The sequence below is a fragment of the Triturus cristatus genome, chromosome 11 (assembly GCF_964204655.1).
Source record: "Triturus cristatus chromosome 11, aTriCri1.1, whole genome shotgun sequence".
NCBI lineage: Eukaryota > Metazoa > Chordata > Amphibia > Caudata > Salamandridae > Triturus > Triturus cristatus.
In genome coordinates this window covers 675,454,452-675,474,710 of record NC_140594.1, presented here as the reverse complement: position 1 = coordinate 675,474,710, position 20,259 = coordinate 675,454,452, and the positions used below count along the sequence as shown (strand labels likewise).

Below are 20,259 nucleotides of genomic sequence, written 5' to 3'. Positions count from 1 at the left end.
AGGCCAGGAATGGCCTGTGGGGTTGAATAAAAGGGGAGGACCCGCACGTGGGTTATCTCCAGATACAGTTATACTGTGTGTGCACTCCCCAGATTCCTCTAGTTATATTGCAGAGGCCTAACCGGCATAACCAGCATGAAGGGCGCCACATTAGGCAACCAAAACATCCCCAATAATTCCCAAATGCCCCCTTAATAAAAAGCAAGTGCCTTTAAAACACTGCTCACTTTAGGCAGCCACAAGTGCCCAAAATGCTTCCAGGAGCCTTTTGACTATCGCCTCCTGCTTAAAAGATTAGAGGTGAAGAACCGTTGAGCCCGGTCTCCACCTGGACTCAAAGTGTACTCACTGCCAACTCAACAGCTCACCTGGCCTATTGTCACCGAAGAGACCTAACCCTGCTTCATGCTGACTGAAGAAGCAAAAGCCAGACTTTCAATTTGTGCCACTTGGCCGTCGCTATCAGAAAAGCCAGGGTGAGTAGGCTGAACCTAGAATAGTAGGCCTTGTCGAGCTGAGGAGACCCAAATGAGGTGCTGTGCCGTATGACAGAGAATGGATTGCAAGGCGAAGGTCCAGTGAATGGCATGCCCTGGACATCCGGTGTAGTTCACTACTAAGCTCAAGAATTCAAACTACTGACCCACCCCCTACTCAGCCAAGATATCTAATTGCACTCCTCCCACTGCCAGACATTGGCCTCTAACACCACAATGCCCCCATATGGAGAGCAGCAATGCCATTCTTCTCCTACCAGAACAAAATATATTTTATCCAGAAAGTAGTTGCCAGATGTTCCTGCTGAGGGTTCCTGTTCCTATCCCAGGTTAACTACCAAGCCTACATCTAGCCAGAATAGTGGGATGATTGAGCCCACTGGGCATTGCAGCTTCCCATGTTTGTACTTGGTTATTTATTCATATGTTTGTTTAAGCTATTTCTGACTGTTTGTTAGTATTAGGATCCCTCCTAAAAAACTGACCGTTACAATAAGGGTACAGTATTTTCAGAAATGCAACAACTTTCCACATTATTCCAGGGTCAACATTGCAGGCTGGAGTTTAATTGACTACCATGTCAGTAAGGTAATTAAGATGTACCTGGACCATGTTGGATGTATGCTAGGAGTTCTCTCCTGGTGGGAAGTGCTCCTGGGAGAATGGTGATAGGCAGCTATAAGTTGCATCTATGCTGTGTTGGCTGTATGCAAGCTGGTCTATTTAATGCCTTCTTTTGGACGTTTATGACTTTGTTGCCAGTTGTGCATTGTGTTCATAACACCTGTGTGTAAGGTGTTTCTACTTTTTGCATGAGTATATACGTCTAATTAGGTCAAATTTAGCCAGAGGGATAGTGGAGTGCTGTGTGCGTTTCCACCGAAAAGTGGAAACAGAGTAGGCCAACTATTCTATAGTAGGCCTTGTATTGTATCTGGAGATGAGAGATTCGTCAACATCCCCTTTTAAAGACAGCTACAGTGCCTACTGATGTAACTTTACACCAAATGAGCACCATAACAGATGGATCCAACTAGGTCACTTGGACAGAATCTATGGCAGTTTTTTAAACACAGGATTCTGATATGGGGTCTTACATTAATAAGGGAGACATCCTTTACTACGCAACCTTTACAACGCAATACTTTTACATCACGTTTTTCACAATGCAAGTTGTTACAACGACTTGCACTGGATGGCGCTGTACACTAAGGAATAGTATGATATACTATTCCAACACCTTCCCTACTGTCTGCACAGGCTGGTGTTGGAATAGTAAATCATATTATTCCAAAGTCCAGCGCGTCCAGCACAAGTGGTTCTAACGACTTGCGTTGTAAAAACCGCGATGTAACATACCGCGTTGTAATGGAACGCGTTGTATCGTCATATAGTCCATTATTATCTCTGTTGATTCATTCTTTTAAGTAAAGAGATTAATTAATGTAATTCTCCACCTCTGCCACTGCATTGAGCTTAGTAGAAATTGAGGCTTAGCAAGAGTAAGAATTTGGCGACAACTGTAGATGGCACTACTGCTTACACAGCAGAAACAAGCACAACAAAATGTGCACATAGAACAATTAAATAGAGATCCAATAGTAATACACTCACTGACTCAGATTCAAGCATCCACATATATTGTCTACCGAAGGATTTGTTGACCTGCAGACGTAGAAGTCATGAACCACTACCGGGGATCAAGGCAATAAGTCAGAAAGAAAATAAGAGATTGAAAGACTCAGCTGAAGAGCAGCCCAAGAGATGATGAAGCTGGACACAAAATCAGAGCTGGATTAGTAACAGAAAGCAACAGCAGTTCAGAGGTAGGTACAGTACTAGAGGAGCTGCAATAAGATGACAGCAGTAGTCACTGATATGTTTCCAAGGTTTTTTTACATCAAGGTAGAAAGTGTCATGTTCTCTCGCAGGTAGCCGATGTTTACCGCTGGAGTCCCATGGCCATAGGTATTATTACACTACTTGTTAGGTTACACGTATTCCTGTTTGGATCTTGGCTCTCTAAAGTGTAGTGAGGTGAGGTGATGATACAACCAGAGGGTTATGATGAGAATAAAGGGTGAAAAATAGTAGCACTCCAGAGTGACTGTCTATTCACAACTATGTCTCTAAAAGTGGATGGCTTTGTTCTCAGCAGATAAATGGCAGATCATAAAAATGAAAATAAGTCCAAGATCTCAGAAGGCACTACAACCTAGTGGTGATGAAATATGACACAAACAATGTTATAGTCCATTGAGTTAAGGCAATATGATCCTGAATGGATGGTACCCGTTTATCTTGAGGGGGAGAGATTGTGGGTTCCTGACAAACATCAGAATCACATGGGTGTCAGTCGTCTTACTTTTGCTTTGTTTACCATCCCATGTGAACATAACAATTGGGCAAGCCAGAATGCTGAAAGTGTATCTGATTTCTTAAGCTACACCTATCCTTTGATCTCGATTTTCTGCAGCCCTTGTTTCAAGGCGTGACAACTGACAGTTTGATTCCACTCATCTGAGACTCTGTTGCAATTGCCACTGAAAAAATATATATTTTGAATAACTCAAAAATCCCCACACAGAAGTAAACTGAGATTCGTACTCACAGAAAAATGAATGGCTTAGTTTGCTAAAGTTCTGGTCTGGAGTGTCCTGTCAGCAGGAATAACGTACTCTGGTGCTCGATGACAAAGAAACACTTGATAGAGTGCTTAAGGAGGAGGGTTACTGCTCAAATTGGTCCCATAGTCGCAGTTCATGCAGAGGGCCACAGGTGCTGTAATAAATTACCACCCAGAGCAGATCTCCCAACTTATCAGACTTTGAGGCCCTTTTTCATAGATGGCTTGCCAGTGTTGACATTTTTAGGTAGGGGGCCCTGAGGACATTATGGTTCACAACACGTCTACTTGGTGAATTGGTATTTAAAGTAAGGTTTGAACCACAGATTTAAAATTCCATCTTTCTACAAAGATGGTTCAAACAGATCTGCTGTGAAAGTGACTCTGCAGAAGATAAGGGTCCTAGGCAGATTTGCTGTAGGACAAGGTCTGCACTTCACATGGTGACGGGATTGAAGGATAAAAATCACTTGTTCTGTTTATTCGCACCATGTAAAGTTAGCACAATGTATCTATAACGGTAATTCTGATCACATAAACACCTATATGATATGCTCTAGAAGAAGCATTTCCTTTCGCTTCTTCCTGTATGACAAAAAGGGCCGAAAACCATACTGTAGCCATCTTGGTCTGTGATAGACCACGTGTCAGATCACATGGTTCCTTTCGCCCACCGTCTTCATGATTTAGTTCGTACCAGCCCAGAGACAAGTTGGTTGTATTTACGGCCGAGGCCCAAGGTCACATCTGCTGTAGGGAGTATTAAGCAAATTCCTTCAGGCCCTGGGACGAAAAGGGAGTCACCCCGCTGACCTTCTCTGTATAGATAGCAACCTTTTGTGTAAGACTGAAACTGAACACTGTATGAGCTCATCCAGGAGCCCATGGACTAACTGGTATTTTTCCACTTGTAAGGCTTTGTATGCTGAATCTGTTATGTATACAAGTGTGGTTTTGTCAAGGGGCCAGCAGTCTTCCTTGGCGCACCAGATGGGTGAGGATCGATGAGGCTCCTCTATATAGAGTTTTTGCATTGGCCAATAAACTTTTGAACCTTCTCCGTTGCCAACTAACTATTATTTAAAGGCTATTGCGGGCCACTGGTAAGTGTGACCCTTGGGATATTTATTGAGTACTTCAGTTGGCGTCTCCGCCGGGACCCCGTGATAGGGTCTTTTCCCGTATTCGGGTGGTAGGATTGAGGGCGTCCTGGTCGGACGGGCGGAGAAGAGGGATTTTATTTTTCCTTCTCCTTGATTTTTGACACTTCCACTCCGCACTTCCGATCAGGGTGTCCTCTGCTGCTAGTAGCCCTTCACCGGGGTCCTACGGGCCTAACCCAGCTTAAGAAGTTGGCAGCGGAGAACGAACATTCGAGCCTGGGTGCACCCGGTGAGTAATTTGTTTGTTTGACGCACGCTTTTGAGCGGTGCATTTGGAACAGTTAACTGTATTTTGATTTGGGGGTCATGAGTACCCTAGGAGAATTACGGAGGTCTTGCAGGGTGGTCCGGTAGGGACTGACTGTAGAGACTCCACGGATCTTTTATGATTTAGAGACACTGATCAGATGCCTAGTTGTTACCTGTGTGTAACACACGGCCGGATTGTATTCGGAAAAGCCTGTGGCTGTAATTGGGTAGCCATGAGACATACCCGAGGTGAGGCTCGCACCACATCAGAACGGTCTCAGTGGTGAACCAAGGAGGTCATGGGATGGTCTGTAGTCCAGTCCGTGGTCGCACCTGTCTGACTGCCTCTTGCCAGTCATGGTGGAAGACTGCTCGTTGTGATTCTGTCGGTCCGGTATTTTGAATAATTCTCCACGAACTGGAGTCGACGGGCTCGGTTCGTTTGTTTAGATGCATCAGGTCTGAATAAGTAGGTTGAGTTTGAACTGCAGAAAACGTTATATAAGAACCATCAATATGTGTTATATGTGATACAAGAATCTGTTTGTATATTGTGGGTGTTTGTCTGCTAACTAACATGCCGTGCTTCAGTAAATTGAATTGTTTTGGTTGCTGTTGTCGGACTAGTGACTCTCGTCTGGCCGAAAGCCAGCCTGCTCCACCGGAAGGCAGTCCTAGCCATTATATGTACATAAAACATGGAATAGCTCCGTTATTGTTCAATACTTTGTGGCATAAGTATACCAGAAGTAATGAAGAATTGCATTGGCCTCAAACGGGTTCTTTTGATGAAAAGAAAATTGCTTTCTTACAGGATCAGTTATTTGCTAAACGCAGTAGGCAGTCTATGTTTGAAGCGTTAAACACCTGGCAGAAGGAATCGAAGCGAAGGCGAATGAGAGAAGAGAAACTAGCTAGAGTCAAATCAGGGCAAACCATTACCCAGAAGGCTGTTGCCTATGATAAAGCCCGAACGGAAGAAGGAATCGAATGTGTAAATCGTGAGTTTAGATTACAGGTTGATAAAAGCTATGTGGCCCGGCCTGACGCTGAAGAAGAAATAGGAGATCTATTAGACATGCGTCCGCCCCCCCATATGTTCCGCAACGGTTATACCCGGCAGCGCCAGCTGGCCCGGTATCAGCCGCTGCGGGGCCAGCCGTCCCTGCGCAAGTTTCGGCTGTGTCAGTAGTAGCTCCTACTGTGTCAGCGCCTCCAGCCCCTCCCCTCCTTGCGCCTCAAACCAATTTGCCCCGGTTGTCCTCGTCTGTTTCAGAGATTATGACTTTATTGCCCAATTTGTTGTCATCCGCGGCAGCTGAAACTCTTCAGCTGTCACCCGGGTCAACCCATCCTCCCCATGTGTTGACCTCTTCCTCAGCGAGTGTGACTCCTTTACCAGCTGTTTCCACTCCGGTACACCTGCCCGGTTTCCTTGAGGGCAAGAAACTGTTTACCAGCTCAGCCTTGGGATTAGAGGAGAAGGAGGTCATTGCACAACAAGCATCACAATGGATGCGACAGCCTATTTATACTTTGTCCGACATATGGAGCACTATGAAGGACTATGAACCTGTGATGCAACAACATGCGTTAGACCATATGGCTGCACGCCTGATATCATTATGAGAACAGGTTCATGCAGGGGGGAAGGCTCCAGCAATATTGTATGATATTCATGATCAAGCCCATAAATTCCACTTAAGCCCGGAGGAGGTGTACAGAAATATTGGAACAATGATTAGTTATAGGACTCGACTTCACTCTGCTGTTCCTGCGGGCTCCACGCATTTCCCAATGCGTGAGGTCCACCCTATTTATCATCCAGAAATCACCGAAATAGTAGATGCGACGGGGGCGGTTACCCGCCCGCGAGTAGATGCTCGTTTTCAGGAGCAGTGGGTGTACACGCCGTGGAAACGCAGTGAAGTACTGTCATTAAAGGCTCATTTACCCGATCCTAGGAAAAATCCTACAGCATATTATAAAGAACTTACTGAAGCCGCCTCATCAGCGGTAATGACGTTGGCCAATATAGAATTATTCTTTGCTTTATTACTACCAGTGGATATATGGCGTCAGGTACATGACCAAGATCATGTGACTGAATTTGGGGGAACATGGGATCAATTGAAAGATTGGGATAGAGATCGAAAACCAGGAGACAAGCCCAAGGCGGAAATATTAACGTTACCTGACAAAATAATTACATACATGCATTCGTTAATCCCTCCTAGAAAGGTTGATTGGGATAACTTGACAGCGTGCCGACAAAAGAAAGATGAGAGTGTGTCAGATTTTTTCACCAGATTCGAAGGTGTTTTTATTGACTTCATTGGTCAAGATTTATCTAAGGAGGGCGGTATACGCTTGTTTGTCAATAGATTTGTAACCAATCTACTGCCTGAAGTTTCTGCTCGACTCCTGGCAGCTGAAAGTACTTGGACGACATCTACTCCTTCGATTATATTAAGCATGGATCAATACTATGAGCACCGAGGGAATGAAAGTAAGGATAAAACGGAAAAGAAAGCAAAAGATTTGAAAATGCGGGTCCTATTACAGCAGGTTGAGAGAGGCCGTGGAAGGGGTCGGGGAGTGCCGACCTCTGCTCCACGAGGGGCGGGCCAAGTACCGGGTGGAGGAAGAACTGATTTAGGAATAAACCAATGCGCATTCTGTAAACAGGAAGGACATTGGCGTTCCCAGTGTCCGTTGTTATATGCGCAACACAGTGCTACGCGAGGCCAAGGGAGAGGACGCGGTGGTGGTAGTCGGGGTGGACATACAAGACAGGACGAGTCTGGGCAAGGTGGGAATAGCCAAAACTATTTTGATCATGGTCAGGGAAAACAGTACTTCAACGAATAATATGCCAGCGATGCACCGGCAGGCTATCCCCATGCATAGGATAGCCGAAGGCAGAGTGGGGGACGTGTGTCAATTCCTATAGATCAAAATGGACCTTATGTTAATGCACATTTAATGGGCGCATCGGGTAAGTTTCTAGTTGACACGGGAGCTATGAACAGTTCTGTTTCACATGCTCTTGTCCCTGGGGCTGCTCTGTCTGGCCAGAATAATGTGTCCGTAGGTTTCTCTGGAACTCCGGTGGTAAGCCCCATTTCCCAACCTCTTCCTTTCACTGTCGGCCCTATTTCTATCGATTCACCAATTCTTCTAACCTCGCAGTGTGGTGAGAATTTATTGGGTATAGACTTATTGAAACAATTAAATGCTCGTATATATTGTTCCCCAGATGGTGTCTACTTGACTATAAAACACCCTTTTTCCCCTTCGATGCAATGCTTTTCCAAATCGGACTCCTTACCTCTTGAATTTGCGAAAATTCCAAAACGACTTTGGGCTACGGGGGACACAGATGTGGGGTTGTTGAAAATACCCCCAATTTCGATCACCTTGAAACAAAATGCTCGTCTACCGAGGATACCGCAATACAAAATTGCACCTGCGGGTGAACGAGCTTTGTTGTCCATTATTCACGACTTGATTCGCACTGGAGTAGTGGAGGAAACAGCCTCAAAACTGTGTAACAGTCCCATTCTTCCTATTCTTAGAAGGGCCCCCATAGATCACAATCCTGATTATGCGGATACGTATCGATTTGTGATTGACTTGCGGGAAATTAACAAGATTGTGGTCCCTCAGTATACCGTGGTGCCTGATATAACCACCATTCTAACTATGATTCCTCCCACAGCTAAATTTTTCTCTGTAATTGATTTAAAGAATGCTTTCTTCAGTATTCCCATCCATCCTGATAGTCGATATCTTTTTGGCTTCTCATTAGCAGGCCAAAGCTTCAGATTTTGCAGCGCTCCCCAGGGCTATACGGAGAGCCCTAGTATTTATAGTCAGGCGCTGAAAGCCCTATTAGATACTCTGATTTTGCCTGCTGGTAATGTCCTATTACAGTACGTGGATGACCTACTGGTGGCTTCGGATACTGAACATGGTTGCCGAGATGCTACAGTTAAACTGTTGCAGCATTTGGCCAAACATGGTAACAAGGTCTCCTTGTCTACATTTCAATATTGTCGACCGGAGGTGACTTATTTAGGTCATCTCCTGTCGAAGGAGGGTAGGCGACTAACTCCTGATCGTATAACAACTATAGTTAATATGCCTGTTCCTTGCACGCAACGTGATGTCCGCGCTTTTCTTGGCATAACCTCTTAATGTCGCCAGTGGATCCCTAATTTTTCTCCCTTCTGACTAAACCCCTTCTATATTTAACGACTAAGGATGTGCATGAACCTTTACCTCGGACTGTTGAATGTCAGGATGCTTTTGTTTCTCTAAAAACTGCTCTGTGTTCTGCTCCTGTGCTTGGCACTCCTGACTACCGGAAGCCTTTTACACTCTACGTGCACGAGGTGGACGGTTGCTCGCTTTCTGTGTTAACGCAGGGTTTTGGTGGTAAGCAAAAACCTTGTGCATATTTTTCGGCGGTATTGGACAATGTCGCTAGAGCACTTCCCAGTTGTCTAAGGGCCACGGCCGCTGTGGCGGTGGCAATTCGGCAATCAGAAGGGCTCGTCCTGAATACTGACCTCACAGTGATGGTGCCCCACGCTGTGGATGTATTGCTCAACAGGACCAAGACTCAGCACTTAACCAGTGCGCGTCTTTCAGGGTATGAACTGACCCTGTTTGCACCCCACATCACTATCAAAAGATGTGCCACTCTGAATCCTGCCACATTACTACCCCTCCCTTCGGAAGAGCAAAACCAGGACATACATGACTGTATATTTCGGACAGAGGAAGAAACGAAGGGACGGATAGACCTGACAGACACTTCCCTATCTGACCCACAGGGAGAGTTATATGTCGATGGCTCATGTTTTAAGTTACGGAATGGCACTACCACACCCGCCTATGCGATCAGCACCCTCCAAACTGTAGTTGAAACAGCTAAAGTATCTTATCAATCTGCCCAGGCTGCCGAATTAGTGGCCTTGCTTCGAGCTTGTGAGTTAAGTGAAGGTTTGAGAGTAAATGTCTATACTGATAGCCAATACGCTTTCGGTGTAGCACATAGTTTTGGTAGGTTATGGGCAGAAAGAGGTTTCCTCACTTCACATGGTCAGAAAATAAGGAATGGCCCGTTAGTCTTGAGATTGTTGACTGCTCTGACCTTACCAAAAGAAATTGCTGTTGTTAAATGTAGCGCCCATAAAGCTGTAATCAATGCTGTAGGCAAAGGAAATTCATTTGCTGACAGAAGCGCTAAAGAAACTGCCCAGTCAAACACCACCTCTATGTTTGTAACCAGTTCATGGAGAGGAATGGTGGAAACAGAAATATTCAATAGCACTATGGATAGTGTTAGGGAAATACAACAAGAAGCGACCCCTGAAGAACTAGAATATTGGCAAGATCAGATAGGGAAACTAGACGAAAATGGATGTTGGATTGACCTGTCAGACAAATGCAGGTGGTTACTACCAAATGCATTCGTGAATGTAATAGTATCCATGGCACATGGCCCTGCGCATATAGGGGTTAAAGGAATTTGTGCAGTACTAGATCCTGTTTGGTACAATACCAATATCAATAAGACAGCAACACATTTGGTTCAGAACTGCATGATATGTTTACAGCATAATCCCGGGGGTAGTGTCCCTGTTCTGAAAGGTAATTTTGCGCCTCCTACCTTACCCTTTGAGGTGTTACAAATGGACTTCATTCAGTTAGAGCGGGTACATAATCTCAAATATGTTCTAGTAGTGGTTTGTGCTTTCAGTAAATGGGTGGAAGCATAGCCCACCAAGGAGAATACCGCCCTAGCCACAGCCAAAGCTTTAGTGAAGGAATTTTTCCCTCGCTATGGTTTGCCACGCGTAATCTGGAGTGATAATGGGAAGCATTTTAATGCCAACCTTATCGAACACATTTGTAACGGATTGTCCATTAAGCAGAAATTCCACGCTGCCCGTCACCCTCAATCAGCGGGGTTGGTAGAAAAGTATAATGGGATTCTAAAGTTGAAATTGGCAAAATTACAAGACACCACAGAGTTGAAATGGCCTGATCTCTTACCCCTAGCCTTGTTGTCTGTAAGAACCACTCCTCACTCTCGCTCTGGAATATCACCGTATGAGGTGGTATTTGGTAGACCTGCTAATATCTGGGGTGTACCAAGACCGAAATCTTTTAGAGACATTGAGTACCCGATGTTGACAGATTATCTTTACGCATTAACTAAAGATCTTCGTTCCATTCATCAACAGATATCAGCAGTATTGCAGCCCCTGCCGGAGGGTCCTGGACGTCGTCTTGAACCTGGACAGTGGGTTTTGATCCGGAACTACCAGCGGAAATCCAGTTTGGATCCACGATGGACCAAACCACATCAGATACTCCTTTCTACGAGAATGGCTGTTAAGGTTGAAGGATAGCGGCACTGGATCCACGTGTCACACCTGAAAAGAGTTCCTAACCCATTGCCGGACGACCAGCAGGATCAGAGTGAAGGGTTGGTGCATGACGGTGAGCAGCTCATTGAAGATTTATCTCCCTCTGAAGCCCGAGGAGAAGCGAACGGGCGAGAGGGAGACGCTGTGAGTTCAGAAACGCCTACGGCAGCTGACTCAACTGTCAGCTCTGCTCCCGGTAGGGCTGCATCTGATCAGAAAGATCGCCCATCCAGTAGTTTGTTTGATCATACAGTGCCCATTCTTTTTCCTGATCCCAGAACACCTGGTCATGTTCGCTATAACCTGCGGCCCCGGCAAGAAGTGCGATTACCAGGTTCAGTCTAGAGAAGAAAGAGAGAGACTTGAATAAATCCTGGTATAAATCAAAGAACACTGGACTGAACCAGTTGAGAGCTCAGAACTTTCAGTGAAGCTCTGTTCAGAAAGAAAATAGAGACATTGATTGGTTAGAGGGGCCCAGGTGGAGTCTTTCAGTAAGAGTTGCGTCAAGTGCAGCTCCAACGCGAGAAGTTTTTGCATTTTTTTCTTTTTGTGTTTTCTTTTTATGAACAATAGGAGTCTGCCTGTGAGGCTCTGAACGGACACAGGAAAGAAGCACCCCCTGGCAGGTTGGGCTGCAAGTAGGCTTATTTCCCCTAGATTATATTTGAACTTTTAGTAGGAATGTATCCTTTTGCCTGCTTTGTTCACGAGGAGGAGCGACCTATAGCACCACGCCCTTCGCACCCTATGTTTTCTAGTTGGAGTTTACGGATTAAGATAGTATTCATAACTATAATAACTATATCACTAGTGACATGCCTAGGTGTGTTCATTTATTTAGAATGTCGCCACCCTGTGCGTACCCTTGTAACTCCTACTCCTGCTCCTGAAGAGCATCATTTCCATACTCTGGCCCCGCATAAGGAGAGACATCGTCAGACATATGAAAAGAATGCCTTTATTGAAATGTTGCACCAGACCCATAGCTCGACTAACGCTGCAAATTGCTGGGTCTGTGGCCTCCTCCCCACGGTTATGCACAAACATGATCTTTTTATTTCAATGCCCTTGTCATATCTAGGTAGTTGTGAAGCCTGGTTTAAGTTACTGTCAATGATATATACGCATTATACTGTTGATGAGCACCGATTTTCAGAAAAGGATTATGAAATGATTCTAGCATATATAGAAGTACATCAGGGATTCACTCCGAACGAAGATGGTACAGATGGTACACTAGACCCAACTGCTTGCATGAATGAGTATACTGAATATGCAAATGACACTTGGTTAAGGGATGAAGTATTGGATTTTATGTCTTTTAATTTCACTGAGTATTTTAAATATTTTCAGGAACGAAATTTATCAGATGATAAGGTCATTCCGGTCCCTGTATTGAGTGCGTCATCTTCATTTTGTATACATGGTACAGGTCACCTATCAGTTGGGTTTAGTAAATGTAATTATACGTACAGATTACGAACATTCAGCAGCCCACCAATGCTTTCTTCCCCGAATGTGTATTTTGTATGTGGGGGGAACGCCTACACATGGCTCCCTAGAGGATGGTCAGGTAGATGCTATCTGTCTTTCCTATACCCACCGGTCTATATAGCCCCTTCTGACTATCATAAAACCCATTCACTGAACCGGCGGAGTTTGGGAAAACGAGCTACTGTGGGGGATGCCACTGACCAGACCGATACCCCTGCACAACATTTTGTGGACATAATGAAATGAGTCCTGCCCATATGGAGACCCATTTTGACCAGTAAAGAAATCAGAAGACTATCTAGAGTAGTAGAGGGAGTAGTGAATATCACTACAGGAATACTAACTAACATAACTGTTGAGCTTCAAGCGACCAGGCTTGTGACACTTCAAAACCGTATGGTTTTAGACGTTATCTTAGCTGATCGTGGGGGGAGCATGCAGAGTGATTGGCAGTTCTTGTTGTGTGTATATACCTGACTCTGCCCCTTCTGTGCATTTAGCCATTCAAAAACTGCACCGCTTAGCATCTGAAATACATACAGATACCGGTACCTGGTCTCTTTCTAGTTGGTTCTGGGGTCTCTTTGCCACTTGGGGATGGAAATTACTCATGATCCTTTTAGGTATAGCGGGTTTCCTTTTCACCTGTTGTGTCTGCATACAATTTGGACCTGCCTGTTGTTCTTATTGCACCAATCGACTTCTTCTCGCCCTTACTGAACCTAAACCAAACTCCGCAAAGACAGACACTCAATTAGTACAGAAGGAAATACATGACATGATGCAGATAGATGAAGGCATCTTTGAAGATTAAGTTGGTATGTTAGCTACATTATGCTAAAAGGGCCGTTCTGAAGGATAAAAATTATTTGTTCTGTTTATTCGCACCATGTAAAGTTAGCACAATGTATCTATAACGGTAATTCTGATCACATAAACACCTATATGATATGCTCTAGAAGAAGCATTTCCTTTCGCTTCTTCCTGCACGACAAAAAGGGCCGAAAACCATACTGTAGCCATCTTGGTCTGTGATAGACCACGTGTCAGATCACAAGGTTCCTTTCGCCCACCGTCTTCATGATTTAGTTCGCACCAGCCCAGAGACAAGTTGGTTGTATTTACAGCCGAGGCCCAAGGTCACATCTGCTGTAGGGAGTATTAAGCAAATTCCTTCAGGCCCTGGGACGAAAAGGGAGTCACCCCGCCGACCTTCTCTGTATAGATAGCAACCTTTTGTGTAAGACTGAAACTGAACACTGTATGAGCTCATCCAGGAGCCCATGGACTAACTGGTATTTTTCCACTTGTAAGGCTTTGTATGCTGAATCTGTTATGTATATAAGTGTGGTTTTGTCAAGGGGCCAGCAGTCTTCCTCGGCGCACCTGATGGGTGAGGATCGATGAGGCTCCTCTATATAGAGTTTTTGCATTGGCCAGTAAACTTTTGAACCTTCTCCGTTGCCAACTGACTATTATTGAAAGGCTATTGCGGGCCACTGGTAAGTGTGGCCCTTGGGATATTTATTGAGTACTTCAGGGATGATGTCTTTGTCTGTGCCTTAGATCGCTTCCCTGAGTTATTTGCTCTCTCCTATGTTATTATATGCTTCTGCTTCCACGTGCACATAGTACAGATCTGTGCAAGCTTAAAATCAGCTACCTCTTGAGGATTATCCTGTGTATTCACCTTTCACCAGCATCCACGCTTGCCAGGGGTGAAGAACAAGTGGAAGATTTGAAAGAAAAGGATGGTATCAAGGGACAATAAAAAACGGTATAACAAGTGAGATAAGTAAACGAACGATCAGGACAAGTAAAATAACACTTGAAAAGGAGTGGAAAAGAGATTAAAAGAATCCACAAAAAATAGACCTAAGCTACAATATGGGGCATAGATAGGGGACAAATGGGAAGACGATATGAAGGGAAATGCAGCTTCACAAAACACGAGAATGAGAAACAAAGAGGATAAATCTCGATGATTGGAAGATAGGCTATCAGCTAGAGAAAAAGTATGACACCTGATAGAAATAAGCAAATAGCATTAAAGCATCATGGAGTGTTCCCCTTGTATGCAGCCATGTCATTACATTTGAACACGGCAGCGATATGACGAAAGGGGAAGCCCTCCATGAGCGAATTGAAGTGTAGTCCAAGCACTCTTCTGTCAGAAGCCCACAACTGCTGCACAATCAAAAGCTGTACTCCATGTTATCAGCAAATGGACTGAGCAAGATCCAGTCTCTCAGAAGTGTTTTTTTTTAACATTTTGTCTGTTGATCGCTGTGCTGTCATGCCACAAGTAAAGGAGAGACCAAAGGTAACAAGCATTTGCAATGCAATAGGTCTCGCATTGACGCGAGTTTGAGATATTGAAAATAACAATGCCTTTAATTTTTGTTTTCTTTTTAAAAACATAAATAAAAGGCATTGTTATTTACAATGCCAGTAGCTTAAACTCGCGGAACTGCGAGACCTATTGCATTGCAAATGCTTGTTGATATTTGCATTAGGGTCCATGGAATCCTTGCATGACCACATTGTGTGGTCATTCATTTTATAACCAAACTAATAAAAAAAATATGTTTGAAAGTAATGTGAAGCGTCTTAGGGGCACATGCATCAAGCAAACCAAAAGCGATTCCTTAATATCGAGAAATAAGGAATCATTATTAAGGAATCGCTTTTTAGGCATGCATCAACAGATTCGGTAAATTCTAGCTATTCCTTAAAAATCGCTATTTTTACCGATTAATCAATAGCGGGGCATGCAAACTCCGAATAGCTAATAGCGAGTTCGGTAATACCGAATTAGCTAATAGCGAATTCGGTAATAGCGAAATCGCAATTGACCGCGTCGCACCGGGAACGTGCAGATGACATCACCAACCAGGAAATACTGCAGCCCCACCCACATTGCCTCGACAGAGGAGCAAACAGGAGCTGTGACTGAAGACTGCCTGTGCAGAGTGAAGCCACAACAACTGAGCCATCCTCAAAACAAATACCTGATGGAGAAGGAAGCACCATCCAGCGCTGAGGCTGCACGCAAGCGGAAGTGCAAGTTCTCCGACAGGGAGCTGGAGCACCTGATAGAGGGAGTCAGCAGCAAGCACGATCGCCTCTTCGGTAAGCTGTCCCTCAAGGTGCCTGAGCAAGAGAAGCGCCGCATTTGGCTGCGCATCCGGGAGAGGGTGAATGCTGTAGGTGTGACGCCCCGCAGCATCGACGACCTCAAGAAAAGGTGGTACGACCTGCAGAACCGTGCAAAGGAGAGGATTTCAGAGAGGCTCCAGGAGGCAAGCAGAACCGGAGGCGGCCCTTCCACGGTCCCAGCAAACACTGCTCTGGAGGAGCTGGTGGAAGGAACTATCGAGCGGGAAGCCGTCGTGGGAATGACCCAGATGGACACGTCCGGCGCAGCCACAAGTGCCCAAGGTAAGATGCATGCCTGTTGTGGTAAATAGTTTAATTACCGGAACTTAATTTGATACAGAACATAATAAAAATAGCTCAATAAATAAGAGGCAGAATCCGTGGTATTAGAGGTTCGGAATGGGCTTTATTCCAATAAACGATTCGGAATCGTGGTCTCCAGGTTCCATCACCACGGAGGTTCAGGAAGTGAAGTACATACATTATTGATAATTATTCACTTTTATACAATAGGCATTACAGTGGAGCAAATGCGAGAGGCGTAACAATTGATAAGGAAGATAACATTATTCATGCGTAATCGAAAATGGGCGTGATTGGGCGTAACAAAGGAACGTCATCAGGCATGATGTCATAATGGGGTGGTTCCATGAAAGAATTTCGCAATGTCAGCAGAAATATTTGGCAGAGATGCGCGCGCAGCAGCATGACGTGTGATTGACGTGCAGCTAGGGGGTGAAGGGGACTTGACATTTAGCTCTACATGTGGCGACAGATGTCTGGAGGGTCAAGTCAACCTAATCCCAAATCATATCTAACATCCTATGTTTAAAGAACTATGTTATCCAAAAAAGAGGCCTTCTTGGAGTAGAATCTTATTCTATACTGACTATACTGACTGTTAGTGCGTGTACAAGCGTCTAAGTGTCTACACTAGATGCGAGGGCAGGAATCTTCCATAGTAACAGGACTATGAATTACTTGTAAAAAGACAGAGAAGCCGGGCCTTTGCTCGGTAGCTGGCAGAATGTTTACTTAAGCTACTAGACAAGAATGCATTGGGCAGGGAGCGGAACAGATAATTTCCGAAGGTGAAATACAGTTCTTGGCAGGCAGCAAGCTGATGTCAGGCATCGTGAGCCGCGCAGAGGATGAGACAAAGTTCATGGTCACAGATGCAGGCTCGGACTGGAGCTTCAGAGATAGAAAGCAAGAAAAGCTTGATGACAGAATCAGGGCCTACTTGCCTGGATTGTAAAATGGCATAAGTGAACCATATAAAGGCGGTGGCCTTTCGTACTTAGGAATGGAATATCCGGCCCATTCATGGCGGATCTGAAAGAGGACATGTTAACGATGGACGCACATGTATTTGCGTCTTCATAACTAGAACTGGAGGGAACATACATGTACTTGTAACATGCACATAGAACCGTTGGGGTCCAAGATAGGGGACATAACTGACCAGAAAAATCCATATTTCCACATTCCCTCCTTGTCCCCTACTTGCCCGTCAAGAGATATCAATCTTCATCAATCCATTGATCTGTTCATATAGCATCATTTGTTCTTCTTTCTTCTTCCGGGATTTTGAACGAAGATCTTGATGTGGAATACACGATGTGGCACACAGACCACAAATCGCTGGTCCACATTGCAGGCATAAGCAGCAACTGAATAGTATGAGAAGGCCAATACCTAGGAAGGATAGAACTCTCCATCCCCAGGCTGATAACACGCTCCAAAACCATCCGGACCAAGTCCAGGTGCCTGGATTCTGGTGTATCTGGCTTATAATCTTATGAAGGCGGGTTATGGCTTTATATACAGATGGCGAATTTTCTGGTATGAATACGCAACAGCTTGATCCGATGACCCTACAAGCTCCGCCCCTATCGGCCAGGATGACGTCAAGGACAAGACGATTTTGAAGCACAACAATCCGCATAGCAGACTGCTCTTCTGTTAAATTGCCTAAGGCGGAAATAGTTTCGTTCACTACTGCTTCAAGGGTTCTAGTCAATCTACGTATCAGCTTACTATTAGTAACGGTACCTATATAGGGAAAGAGACCTTTATTGAAATCTGTGTATTTTTCCCATGCTGTTTCAGTGTAATCGACTATTGGGAGATCTCTCCTTTCTCCATTGTGTACTAAATGAGTATTTCTGTGATAATCAGGAGGAGCTAGAAAAACAGGTGGTAAAAGGAATCCAATGTAGCAGGTACCATCCCAATCTAGAGGCAAACGTACATATGCCGTCTGACCACATATAAAATAGGAATGGCGGGAAGCTCTAAATGTCGACTTGCCTTGATCACTAAATTCTATTACAGTGGTGCATCTACTATGGCCCATATGTATGGATCCATTCTTTCTTACACATAATTCACCTTTTACTTGAAATACTGGCATGGCGGGCAAACTTGGAGTGACTTCGGATTCGACATTCAAGATCAAGAGATTAAGCGTAAAATTACCTAATCCATATACTTCATTTTCTAGATCAGTTCCTGTTCTTTTGGGAAGTCCCTCCTTGTTGGGGTGGCAGACTTTAAGTAAAACTAAGTTCAGATTTCCCCATACCCAGTTGTCTTGATAAACTGCAGAATTTGAATCTAAGGAATTAATTAAACTAAACCATGCTCCACAGGAGCCGTTGTGTGTGAATGGGTATGGAAAAAGAGGTAGAATTCCTTTATAGTTCTGATAGGGAGGGAGTCGGCCACATATCCAACAATTTGTAGCATTGCTAACCTGATGGGAATGATGTAACATACTAATAAAAGTGTTATTGCGCAGCGCAAATCTGTATGACAATTCATGCGGAGGTAATTCGCTAAAAGAATGTTCAGCAGTAATATTATAAACATGTCTAGAAATAGGATAATATATGTGCAAAAATATACTTGCAATAATTATTAAAAGACTTAAGGAAAACAAAATTAATAACGTCACTGTGCAATGACTACGCAGTGATTTACAGTAAGCATGTCGTTTCAACATTTTTCGGGTTTTTCCTCTATTCAGATCTAAGGGATACATGTCGGAGACAAATTCAACCGCTTCACCTTGGAGAGGACTTAAACAATCAAATTTCCCGGCTGATTAGATCTGAGTTTTAGTTTATAATGTTCGTGACTACCTGAGTCAACCAAAGGAAGTTTTGAGTCAATGGGTGAAGACACACGAGGTGTAGTTTTTATATCCGATGGTAGTCCATAAAATTTCTTGATATGACTTGAATGTACCCAGCCTTTTCTGCCTTCGATCTTCACGGCTGTCCTTGTGGTGAGCAAGACCAATTGAGGCGACCTCCACCTAGGATCCAGCTGAGTCTTTCGATCAAAGTTCCTCACTAAAACGAGATCCCCTGGAATTACGTCATGGGGTTTCACCTCAGTGTTGTCAGGAAAAGCTGCAGCTACCTGTGAACGACAAGATTGTAGTGCAGACATCAAGGAAGCCAAATAATCTGTCAGCATATTACAGTCAATATCAGTTATTTTACGTGGTATAGGAGTCCCCCACATATTTGGTGGTCTGCCAAAGATCACCTCATACGGGGATAGCCCTGTTCGAGAGTGTGCTACCATTCTCATGTAAAAGAGTGCAACTGGTAATGCTACTACCCAGTCGACACCTTTCTCCCTGCATATTTTGGACAATCTGATTTTCAAAGTTTGATTATGTCGTTCCACGAGACCTGCTGCCTCGGGGTGTCGGACACAATGAAACTTCCACTGATATCCTAACAAAAGTGAAACGTGTTTCATTAGTTCGGATGAGAACGGCTGGCCGTTATCTGAGTAGACAGCACGTGGTAAACCGTACCGTGGGAAGAATTCTCGAACTAACTGTTTGGCAGTAGTCGGGGCAGTGTAATCTGATACTGGGTACGCCTCTGTCCAACGGGAAAGAGCACAAACAACTACGAGAACATATTTGAATCCTCGACATCGTTCCATCTGGATGTAATCCATCTGGAGGATTTCAAAAGGGTGATCAGGAGGCTGAAATCCACCCTGCTCTACGGGGATGCTTTTTCCTGGGTTGAACTGACAACAGATCATACAGGTACGAACTTTTTGTTTCGCTGCTGTTCGTAAATGCTTGTTGAACCAAATATGTTGAATGCTGTCTAGCATAGCTTTCTCTCCTAGATGCGCTGGACTATGGACAGTGTTAATAATGACTTGGACCATTGAATCAGGAAGGAACCATACAGATTTTTCCTTCGTCATCCATCCTTGATCCGTTTGGATCCCTCCTAATTCAGTCCATTTCCTTATTTCGTCTGGAGTAGCATGTGTCTGTATGTCAATTACATCAAGAGCGGGATCCTTAACCATCATGCAATGTGTTGGTGTCTGGACTATTGTCTTTGTCATATCGGATGTTTGAGTTTGAGCAGTCTGTTTAGCTGTTCTGTCAGCTAGGTCATTGCCTTGAGAAATGATATCAGTGATTTTCGTATGAGCTTTGCATTTCATAATCGATATTGCAATGGGTAAATGTATTGCATCTAATAAGGCATGAATGAGGGGTCCGTGCTGAATGTGGGCACCGTGAGAAGTTAAATAACCTCTCTCTCGCCACAGCGCGCCGAAGTCATGTACAACTC

At 44.4% G+C, this 20,259-nt stretch overlaps 1 protein-coding gene across 2 annotated transcripts in view; it reads right to left on the bottom strand.

The window, feature by feature from the left end:
- Nucleotides 1-20,259, bottom strand: part of LOC146785310 (dehydrogenase/reductase SDR family member 12-like) — a 242,409-nt gene that overhangs the window by 121,799 nt on the left and 100,351 nt on the right. The window lies entirely within an intron of this gene.